The sequence below is a fragment of the Pseudophryne corroboree genome, chromosome 10, assembly GCF_028390025.1.
Source record: "Pseudophryne corroboree isolate aPseCor3 chromosome 10, aPseCor3.hap2, whole genome shotgun sequence".
Lineage (NCBI taxonomy): Eukaryota > Metazoa > Chordata > Amphibia > Anura > Myobatrachidae > Pseudophryne > Pseudophryne corroboree.
The window spans coordinates 233,263,543-233,275,661 of record NC_086453.1 but is presented as its reverse complement, the minus strand read 5'-3'; positions in this window follow the sequence as shown (position 1 = coordinate 233,275,661).

The following is a 12,119-nucleotide window of genomic DNA, read 5'->3' as shown; positions in this document are numbered from 1 at the left end:
ACTACAGTTTTCTCTACCATACGAAACTGCCGTTCTTTTCCGCCAATAAATAGCCAACGATAAAACAGCCAACAACTTAGAGCCACAGCACCACGTGCCACTATTTCCAACTACCAGGGCGGGTGGGTGGGAAACCGAGTCACCAAGAGACTTAAAATGGCTTCACCTTCCCTATATATATCAAGCCCTCCCCCTTAAAGGCTGAACTTTCCTTACAGCTAGGTCCACCCCTCCCCAGATGTTTAACCCTTTCCTCTCCTATGCAGTCAATACTCTCTTCTAAACATCTTAGTGATAATTGGTGGACCCCTTTCTTTGAAAGTAAAGCATTCATAACCATAACCAGAAATAACGACACTGAGACTTGAATTTGGCAGAAAATTGCTAGCTATTTATTTGTCCCTAACCATTGGGAAACCTGTAATAAAAGAGATTAATTTAATATGCCGCTCCAGCTGGCATATGGTGGCGGCCCAAAAGAACGGCTCCTTAATCTAAATTAACTTAAATAACTGAATCCTATAAATTAACTAAAAGCTTACCATAAACCGGTAATAGGTGACAACTCAACCCCCACAGTGACTACCCACCGCTCCTGGGTGCCCTGCCGCTGCCTTCCCGGATGGGTGGTCAAGCGGCCATAAGTCGATGGAGGTGAGTGCACCTAAACCACAACAAACTGTAAAACACTACAGTTTTCTCTACCATACGAAACTGCCGTTCTTTTCCGCCAACAGCGAAAGACTCATCCCCAAAATCTTTCGCACCGCCACCATAAACCTACCCTAACTCCTGCAAAGCGAAACCTAGATCCTCCAGAAACAACATCATCCCCTCATTGGATAGATGTACTCCATCGCGCCGGAAAAGGTGGCTGTCTCTGAACCGTATCCTCGGGTGGCGAACCACCCTCCCACCGTGGGACAGCACCCACTTTGCCACAGCTCCGTTCACCTTTTTCCGGGCCTCATCAATCCGGCGACCATCCGCCACACCCCTCCAACACAATCTCGGCACCATCATGGAAAAAACCAACAAACAATTGGTCCATTGCGCGGTCACACTTGCCAGATCCTGTATCATGGCCCACCGCAGCTCCAAGGATGTCCTCTTCCCCAAGTCGTTGCCACCTAGATGGACAACCAAAACCCTAGGGACTCCATGCTCTCTGGCCTGACTCACTAACCTACTCCTCAGCTCACCCCACATCATTCCTCGCCAGCCGAGCCATCTGACACCCTGAGTTCCAAACAATGCCTGAGACCCTTCCGAGGCCACAAACCTGGCCGCCCAGTAAATGTAAGAGTGGCCAACCACCCAAATGGGCAAACAGTCTTCGAACCATCCTGAAGGGAAAAAGAGGGGTAGAATTGATTACTAAGAGGCTTATTTAATGTTTATACTGAAGGATCTGCCAAAAAAGAAAAACTTTAGATCTCGCCATTGCAGCAGTCACGGCCTAGCCGACTGCACCATGCTCCGTTGCCAATTTAAAGCGCAATTAAAGACACAAAGGGGAAAGATCAAATAAAACAAACGAAATAAAAAAGGGGGGGGGGGGAGGGGGGGTATAAAATGGGAAACACATGTAATAACTCAGCTGGAGGTGAACGTAAAGACCTGCTGAGGGACTCTGATTAGACCAAATTAGCCGAATTATAGATTAGAATTCAGTCCGTCAAGTCAGGCAAAAAATCGCAAATAACTCCAGACCCCCGCTGCCGACTCATGCCAGCAACGGCGAGTAGCTAATCCCTGAGTAGGATAACAAAAACGGGGGAACAAACATTAACAAACGCACAAATTCATGAAAACACAGAACTGAAACAGCATAACGAATTGCAATTAACAATGCCCCCAGCGCCGGGCGCCCTCTCAAGTGACAGGGCGAATATATCGCTTATAACTGGACGACTTCCATCGCCCTACCGCCTGGATCTCAGTTCTGGAGAAACCCGCCGCAGCTGCCGACGTCGCCGCGCCTATCCGAAAGGAATGGGTACCGAAAGCAGCAGGCGAGAGGCCCAAGCCCGTCAGACAGCGGCCCAGCATCCACCGGAACTGGTATTTTGTGACTGGCAGCCCGTCATAGTGCAATAGCCATGACCCCTCCTTAGCGGGTCGTACTCCCAGATATTGCATTGCCAGACCCACTGGGCAGACGCTTACCTCTAGCGCCGGAACCATCGTAACCCAGCGCCCTCTGCCCACTTGATCCGTCTTGGATCGCCGCAATCTGCACAGCAAGGACCTCTCACCCACTACCACGCCCCCGACCAGCATGCGCGATTCCGACCTCTTGGAAGGCGCTACCAACTCAGAAACTCGAAAAGCCCCGTGGTAAGCCATAGAGAAGGCTAAACGGAACAAAAGCGCCTCAAACCTGGACGACGCTACTCGCCCCACCGCCTCGATGACGGCCGGCAACAAAGCCGCATCGATGGGCCGCCTCCTATCCGGCGGCGTCGGCGCAACTCGCGCCCACCCTTTCATAGCCTTCCGCAAAACCTCGCTTTTTGTTACATCCGAGACGCCTCGCAGCTTGCAAAAGAATGAGACGCCAGCCAAGTACCGGGCCACCACCGCTCGCGACCTACCAGAAACGTAGAGCTGCCACATAAAAGAGAGCATCAGCCGATGCTTGCTCTTACCTTGATGTTGACGACTCTGAACAAACGCCTCCCACTCGCTCCACGCTTGTCCGTACGCCTTGAGCGTGGCCGGCGCTACCGACCGCAACGCTAGACCTTCCAATCCGGCCCGATCACCTGCCAAACATAATCAGGACAGTGAAAACCCTGCTTTTCGGCCTCGGGTGCCAAAACCCAAAACCTCTCCCACTGTCCCCGCGACAATGCATCTGCGATTTCGTTCTCCAAGCCGGGAACATGCTGCGCCCGGAACCATAGGTTCCTACGCAAGCACGTCAAAAGCAAGTGCCCAAGCACCCTCAGAACCACTAGCGATTTCGCCCTCTGGTTATTAATCGCATGCACTACGCCCAGATTGTCGCATCTAAACACTATGCTGCGATTAGCCAAACGGTCACCCCAAACTTCCAGGGCTACCATAATGGGAAAAAGTTCCAGTAGTAACAGATCCCTTGTAAGACCCTCACTATGCCAGCTTTCCGGCCAAGATGCCACGCACCACGATCCCTCCAAAAAACAACCAAATCCATAGGCCCCTGCGGCGTCGGTAAACAGCTGCAACCGGTCGCTGTCTACGGCTGGCGCTTGCCATATGCTCACACCGTTAAAATCCTCCAGGAACGAAGCCCATACGGCCAGATCCCTTTTTAATTCAGAGGACAATCGAACGAAATGATGAGGCCTGGCACACCCCGCCGTTGCCCTTTCAAGCTTCCGGCAGAAAACCCTGCCCATCGGAATTACCCGACAAGCAAAGTTAAGCATGCCCAGCAAGGACTGCGCCTGACGCAGCGTGACTTTACGCGAGCCTTTGAACCGGCAAATGGTTTCGCGGAGCTTCGACACTTTGTCCTGAGGCAAGCGACACTCCCCCGCCACTGTGTCGATTTCAATCCCCAAGAACGATAAACAGGAGTCAGGACCTTCCGTTTTGTCCTCGGCTACGGGAACACCGAAGTGGTAAAAGAGAGCCTGGGTGCTAAACAACAAATCGGCGCACCTCGTGTCGTTCGCCGGACCTGCGCATAGGAAGTCATCGAGGTAATGTGCAACCCCGTGGCCGCCTGACGTCGACTCCACACACCAATGAAGAAAAGTGCTAAAGCGCTCGAAAAATGAGCATGAAACGGAACATCCCATCGGCAGACATTTGTCGATGAAATACTCCGTCCCAATCCGGAAACCCATGAAACGGAATGAGTCAGGATGCAACGGCAATAATCTAAAGGCTGACTCAACATCGATCTTAGCCATGAGGGCCCCGCTCCCGTAGCTGCGGACCATCTCTAGCGCCTCGTCAAATGACTGATACACCACCGAGCAAAAGGCCGGCGGTATTGCGTCGTTGACCGAAGCCCCCGGCGGGTAAGACAGATGCTGTATGAGCCGAAAAGCGCCCGGGGTCTTCTTCGGAACCACCCCGACCGGGGAGATGACCAAGTCATCCACCGGGGGGTGATCTAAAAGGCCCCCCCATCCTGCCCAACCTGACCTCCTTATCTACTTTCTCCCGCAGGACAGTCGGCAATGTCCGTGCCGACTGGAGGTTTCTCTGCGCCCGCACTGATACCTCGCTTGCAACAGGCAAGCGAAAACCAAACTTAAAACCGTCTAACAAAAACTTTGCATCCGCTCTATTCGGATACATATACAGCCATTTGCCCATCGTTTCCAACTTAACTGGCGTTGGGGCTCTGCTGAGCGGTCCCGCTCGCGGCCTGCTTAGAGTAAGGCTGCTTCCCCTTGCTTCCCTGTCGCCCCCCTTTGAAACACGAGGAGGCTGGGTGGGCTCCCCCACAATGGTGGCAGGAGTGACGAAACCGACACTGCTTGCCATAGGAACATGTTCCGCTGTTAAATGCGAAGCATTTCCCCCTAGTAGCAGACCGCCCGCCCCCGCGAGCGGCCAACCCGCCTGTCCTGGCCATTCCTCCGTCCGCGGCCGCCCCCTGGGCCGATGACCCCGCGCGACGCACCCCTGTCCCCTGTTTCTGGGGCTCCGCCTCTTGTTGTGATGCCCGGGTCACCTTGAGCCATACCTCCACGTCTTTGAAGCCAAAATCCATGACCCGCAGCCCATCCTGTTTCTCCCGAAACTCTTGGTCGTACTGGCGCCATTCCGAGCCAGCGGACGTGCGCTGCATGTCATGCACTAGGTGTAGATACCGGATGATATTCATGTGCTCTTCCGGCCTATCCTCCAAATAGCATGCCGCAAACACCCAAAAACCGGCCAGCCAATTATCAAAAGACCGGAAAGCTTCAGTACCCATGCCTGTCTTAGTGGCCGCCGCTTTGTAATCCCTCTTCATGGCCCTCGTCAAGACGAATAAGTCCACGAAGTCACCCCTACATATTTTCTTGCGGCAGCTATCTCGCAGCCCCCTCATAACTGCGGTGTATTCGCAGCGCACTACCCCCGGCAGATCGCGCCGCTTCTTTGCCCTACGCTCCTCTACACTCATTCGCCTGCGTCGCTTGCGCCTCTTCTGCTGCTTCGCCGCCCTTTTGGCAAGTTTCTCGGCCTCCCTCCTTGCCCTAGCGGTACTATCCGCGTCGGACGCTTGCGACGCCAAAGAGGAGGATGAGGAGGAGGATGAAGAGCTACGCGAACTCGAGCTCGCGGTGGAATTTGAGAAAGACTGCACCAACTCACCGGATGCCGTCGACCTCTCCGACTCGGATTTCCCGTCGTCTTCATTCCAATCTTCGTCCACTGCGAAGTCTGCCGAGTCCCCTTCACCTTGGTCCTCTGTGGAAGACAAAACAAAAGAGGGACCGGCCCGCGCGTGCGGCGCACGCCGGGCACCCCGTGCGGAATGCGCAGGACCCGAGCCTCCCTGTCGCTCGCGGTCTGGCCCTAGCTCCAGCTCCGCTGCTGCCGCCCCCAGCTCTCGGCAGGCTCTTGCCACTCGCTGCACCGCTGATGACTTGCCCTTGTCCGACCTCTTGCGCCCTGCAGCTCGGCCGGAGTCCGCCGTTGTCCTGGGGGAGGCCACTCTCGCTAATGGCACCAGCGCTTGCGCCACCGTGGCCAGTGCCGACGCTATGGCCCCAGGGGAATCCCATGCGGCACGATCCCCGCAAACGCCGCCCGAAGGGCGACCGGTCCTTGTTTGGGCGCGAGCCCGCGCCCTTTGACCGCCTGATACGTCCCGGGGTTCCCGCTCCTCCTGCTCTGACCCAAATGCAAGAGCCCCCCTGCCGGCCCCGAGGCTCTCCCTCTCTGATCCCTCCTCGTCCCTATCCAGGGAAGGAGAGGAATCTCCTGTTCCGGAGGAGGACCCGCTGACTGTTACATCTGCCTGGGCCGCGGCCCTGCGGCCGCTGACCCATACCCTGTCACCTCTCCCGCCGCGGGCCCTGCCGCGTCCGGCGACAGTGACCTGCAGTCCCTCCGCGCGCGCTCTCCCGCGTGTCGTCAGACCAGCAGAGGGTGGACCCGCCTGTTGCTGACGGCCACCCCTTGCCGGTCCTGCTGTGTCCCCATAATTATTTGAAGTGACAGTGCCCCCAGCGTTGCCTCCTCGAGGCACGCGCTGCACCCCCCTCAATATATTTCTCCCCCTGCCGATGTCCGGCAGCCGGGGAGAAGACAAGGCCGCCGTGTGCTCAGCTGGCGCCGCTGCGCGCACACGTGTGCGGCTAGCGGCGCCCGGAGCGAGCGTGGGCGCGCGCGCACCACGAGCGCGCGCCCCACGCCCAACCGCCAGCCGTCTCCCGGCCTGTTCCTCCTGCCTGCCCGCCGCGCGAGGTGCTTGACTAGACCCCGCGCGGCGAACGTCAGCTCCCTGCAGCCTCTCCACCTCCCGCCCGACCCGAACAGCCGTCCGGGTGGGGGAAGGAGAGACAAACTCCGCTGGGCCCTGGTGCCCCCCACCGCGCGCACGCGCGCGCCCGCGGGCGCCCGCCATGCCGCCGGTCTCGGCGGCTCCCGGCGGGGACGGCCGCCGCCCGCCAACGTCTGAGCGGCCTGCAGGGACCCCCGGTCCCCCACGCCGCCCTCGTCTGGCTGGGTTGACCGGCTCAGCACCCGGCGACGAGTCCGCCCGGGCCGCGCCATAGCTGCCAGGGGGGGTATCTGATGTTGCTCTAGGGGACGGAGCCCCGTCCCCCACATCACTCACCGCAGCGTCAGGGCCCGGTCGTCGGAACCGAGCCGGGGCCCTTAACAAGCGCTGGGGGCGAGAGGACATTGTTGTAACCCTAAATACAAGCAAGGGACCCTGGGCTTAGCGGAGAGGAGCACTACAGAGGCAGGATGTCGCTAATACAGCAGGAAAATAAAACAGTTGATTGTTTGCTGGTACTGGAGCACTCACCAAAACCGAGTCACCAAGAGACTTAAAATGGCTTCACCTTCCCTATATATATCAAGCCCTCCCCCTTAAAGGCTGAACTTTCCTTACAGCTAGGTCCACCCCTCCCCAGATGTTTAACCCTTTCCTCTCCTATGCAGTCAATACTCTCTTCTAAAGTGTAAATAGCAAAATACATAAAAATTAAAAGTGAGAAATATATATATGGGGCAAAACTAAAATACTGAAAGGCAGTGATGGAATCCTATAATTAACAAAATCTAAGGATGCATGGTGCGCATATTGCACCAACACTATATACTGTTTAAAATGAGTCAGAAAAAGGTACATTAATGGCTATCAATTTAAATTATCTAATGTATATAAACACATTTATAAATCTTCTGATAACCTAAAATATTAGGCAAGCTTAGAAACGTGGAGACGGAGGGTAATAGTGAAGTTTTTCATGATACACATTCCAAAGTATTTTCTCATTAAGTCCCTTGGGGTGGATGGTATCGAGGATGTATATCCACTTGGATTCATTTGAAGAAGTCTACATGCTCGATATCCACCTCGCAAGGAAGGTGGAACATGGTCAATGATTTTATGACGTAGTGGCGATAATTGATGGCCAGCCTGAAAAAAGTATTTAGCTACTGGTTGGTCAGAATCTTTACCCAAAAGCGCTTGTTTAATGGACGATTTATGCATGGCCATCCATTCCTTGAACATTTGTGTGGTTTGGCCGATGTAGCTCAGACCACTGGGACAGGTAATCATGTATATCACGAAACATGTTGTACATGTCAGAACATGGATGATTTTGTATTTTTTTCCGGAATGCAGATGATTGAATGTAGATCCAATTTTAAGATGGCTACAGGTTATGCAGGAGACACAGCGATAGCAGCCAATGGGGTTTATTCAGGTTTATTAGCAAACTGCAGGTGGGGCAGATGTAAAATGTACAGAGAGACTTAGATTTGGGTGGGTTATATTGTTGCTGTACATGGTAAATACTGGATGCTTTATTTGAACACTGTAATTTAGATTTCAGTTAAACACACCCCAACCAAATCTAACTCTCTGTCTGCGCGTTACATCTGCCTCAACTGCTGTGCAACATGGTTTTGCTCATAATAATAATTATGGGGACCCAAACAATGCAAGCACTTCATCCACAAAAGTGTCAGTTACTGTCATTGAAGTGCTTGGTTTGTTAAACTGCATGTCCTTTTTAATATCCATCATGGGGGGCAGGGGGTCACAAGAACAATTCCATCTTGTACCACTTTTCTTTTCTGCCACGGCTGTGTGGAAATGTTGCATAGATTTGCTATAACCTGCCACTTCTTTGCACCGCTGCTCTGAGGATTAGTAACCAGCCAGCTCCCTGACGCTTTTGGCCTACAACAGATAAAAACTATATTGTGAGATGTGAGGTGGTCAAAATTGACTAGACATTACTGTTATTGAGGTTAATAATACCTGTACTGTAGAAACAAAAACCTCTGTGATTTTAGCCAAAACCAAAACACACAAAAGTGGTTTTGGCAAAACCGAAAACAGATACAAAACACGAAAGGAGATACAGATCCAAAACCAAAACACGGGGCTGGTGCACATCTCTAATTAAAGTTATTGTCTACTATCTAATTTTGGCCACTCAATTTGTACTATTCTCTGCTAAAATAGTTTTCGTCAGGTGTTGATTTATGTATTGGGGGAAATCTATGAGACTTTCTACTGTATACAGATTGGAGAAGTTGTCCATAGCAGCCCATCAGCTTCTGCCTATCAGTTCTACAATGTTCGTTATAAATTATAGTTAGAAGCTGATTGGTTTCCCTGGGCAACTTCTCCACTCTTTAGAAGATTTGACACATTTCCCCCTATGCAATGCATAAATGTAAGAAGACAATGAGGCAGTCATTATATCAAATATTAGACTTCTACATTAGATCACATTTTAATTGAAGTGCTTTGAATGTGTATTAATTTATCTTCCTATAAGAAATGTATTTGGATGGAGCAATAGACATCTCATTAAACATAATGGCCACATAGCAATTACCACGTCGTAGGTGTTGTAAACAACTGGAAAGGCAAGAGGCTAAAAAGGCTGTGTGACCCTGTCAATTCTGGACACCTTCCAAACATTCACTGTCTGTGCCTGTTCTTCCCATTAGACAATGATGTGTATTGTAAAGATTCAGTTTATTGTTTATATGCCTAGAGCCAGTCATATTAATGTGTCTATATAGAAAAATGCCTCATCCACGGTGGCAATTACATTATTGGAAGGTTTTCTTGGAGGATGAACTGTTAATGGAAATGGCAACTATATAGTACATCCAGAAAGTATTCACAGCCATTCCCTTTTTTCACATTTTGTTATGTTACAGCCTTATTCCAAACTGGAATAAATAAATAAAAATTCCCTCAAAAGTCAACATACAATACCCCATAATGACAACGTGAAAAAAGTTTTTGAGATTTTTGCACATTTTTTAAAAAATAAAAAACTGAGAAATCACATGTACAGAAGTACTCACAGCCTTTGCTCAATGCTTTCTTGATGCACCTTTGGTAGCAATTACAGCCTCAAGTCTTTTTGAATATGATGCCACAAGCTTGGCACACCTATCTTTGGGCAGCTTCACCCATTCTTCTTTGCAGCACCTCTCAAGCTCCATGAGGTTGGATGGGAAGCATCGGGGCACAGCCATTTTCAGATCTCGCCAGAGATGTTCAATCAGATTTAAATCTGGGCTCAGGCTGGGCCACTCAAGAACATTCACAGAGTTGTCCTGAAGCCACTCCTTTGATATCTTGGCTGTGTGCTTAGGGTCGTTGTCCTGCTGAAAGATGAACCGTCGCCCCTGTCTGAGGTCAGGAGCGCTCTGGAGCAGGTTTTCATCCAGGACGTCTCTGTACATTGCTGAATTCATCTTTCCCTCTATCTTGACTAGTCTCCCAGTTCCTGCCACTGAAAAACATCCCGACAGCATGATGCTGCTGCCACCACCATGCTTCACTGTAGGGATGGTATTGGCCTGGTGAGGAGGGGTACCTGGTTTCCTCCAAACATGACGCCTGGCATTCATGCCAAAGAGTACAATCTTTGTCTCATCAGACCAGAGAATTTTGTTTCTCATGGTCTGAGAGTCCTTCAGCTGCATTTTGGCAAACTACAGGCGGGCTGCCATGTGCTTTAAGTTTATACTAAGGAGTGGCTTCCATCTGCCCACTCTACGATACAGGCTTGATTGGTGATTGCTGCATGTCCTACTTGAAGGTTCTTCTCTCTCGACAGAGGAACACTGTAGCTCTGACAGAGTGACCATCGGGTTCTTTCTTGGTCACCTCGCTGACTAGGGCCTTTCTCCCCCAATTGCTCAGTTTAGATGGCCGGCCAGCTCTAGGAAGAGCCCTGGTGGTTCTGAACTTCTTCCATTTATGGATGATGGCGGCCACTGTGCTCATTGGGATCTTCAAAGCAGCAGATATTTTTCTGTACCCTTCCCCAGATTTGTGCCTCGAGACAATCCTGTCTCAGAGGTCTATAGACAATTACTTTGACTTCATGCTTGGTTTGTGCTTAGACATGCACTGTCATGCACTGTGTACCTTTCCAAATCATGTCCAATCAACTGAATTTACCACAGGTGTACTCCAATTAAGCTGTAGTAACATCTCAAGGATGATCAGTGGAAACAGGATGCACCTGAGCTCAATTTTGAGCGTCATGGCAAAGGCTGTGAATACTTATGTGCATATGATTTCTTAGTTTTTTATTTTTAATAAATTTGCAAAAATCTCAAAGAAAATATTTTTTCACATTGTCATTATGAGGTAGTGTGTGTAGAATTTTGAGGGGAAAATGAATTTATTCCATCTTGGAACAAGGCTATAACATAACAAAATGTGAAAAAAGTGAAGCGCTGTGAATACTTTCCAGATGCACTGTAAAACCAGAAACAATGACATTCAATTTATACATTACACGTTTAACAGCTAAATGAACTTCACTTGAACACTGATAGGCCGCTGTAAAAGTATGCATTGTTCTTGGTAGACTAGAGCAGTGGTTCTCCACCTCGGTCCTCAGGACCCCACACAGTGCATGTTTTGCAGGTAACCCAGCAGGTGCACAGGTGTATTAATTACTCACTGACACATTTTAAAAGGTCCGCAGGTGGAGCTAATTATTTCACTTGCGATTCTGTGAGGAGACCTGGAAAACATGAACTGTGTGGGGTCCTGAGGACCGAGTTTGAGAACCACTGGACTAGAGGAATGATCAAAAAGGTGGCAATTACAGTTTAATGCCAAAAAATGCAAAATCATGGACTTGGGTCTCAAAAATCCAAATGCTAAATATAATATTAATGGCACTATGGGGGTTATTCAAAGATGGAAGCAGATCTTGCTTCTGCATGCGCAAATCACTTGGAAATGGCCGCGGCAGCCATTTTCCGAGTGATTTCTGTCCGCAGTGCAGAGCTGCCATCGCAGGACTCTGGAAGGGTAAGTATAATATTTGGGTGCAGTGTGTGTGGTGTGGGCCCCCTGAACCCAGGGGCCCGTGTGCACTGCACCCATTACAGAAACGCCTATGCCTACACCACAAAACTTATTAGGAATTACTAAGAGATCTTAACATTTAAAGTTTGGAACAGAGAAGGGAAAAGGGGGGACATGACAGAAACTTTCAAATATTGGCCCTCATTCCGAGTTGATCGGTCGCAAGGCGAATTTAGCAGAGTTACACACGCTTAGTCTACGCCTACTGGGAGTGTATCTTAGCATCTTAAAAGTGCGAACGAAGTTTACGCAATATTGCGAACAAAAAAAACTTAGCAGTTTTAGAGTAGCTCCAGACTTACTCTGCCTGTGCGATCAGTTCAGTGCTTGTCGTTCCTGGTTTGACGTCACAAACACTCCCAGCGTTCGCCCAGACACTCCCCCGTTTCTCCGGCCACTCCTTCGTTTTTTCCGGAAACGGTAGCGTTTTCAGCCACACGCCCATAAAACGCCGTGTTTCCGCCCAGTAACACCCATTTCCTGTCAATCACACTACGTTCGCCGGTGCGAACAAAAAGCCGTGAGTAAAAATCCTTTCTTCATAGCAGAATTACTTAGCGCAGTCGCAGTGCGAACA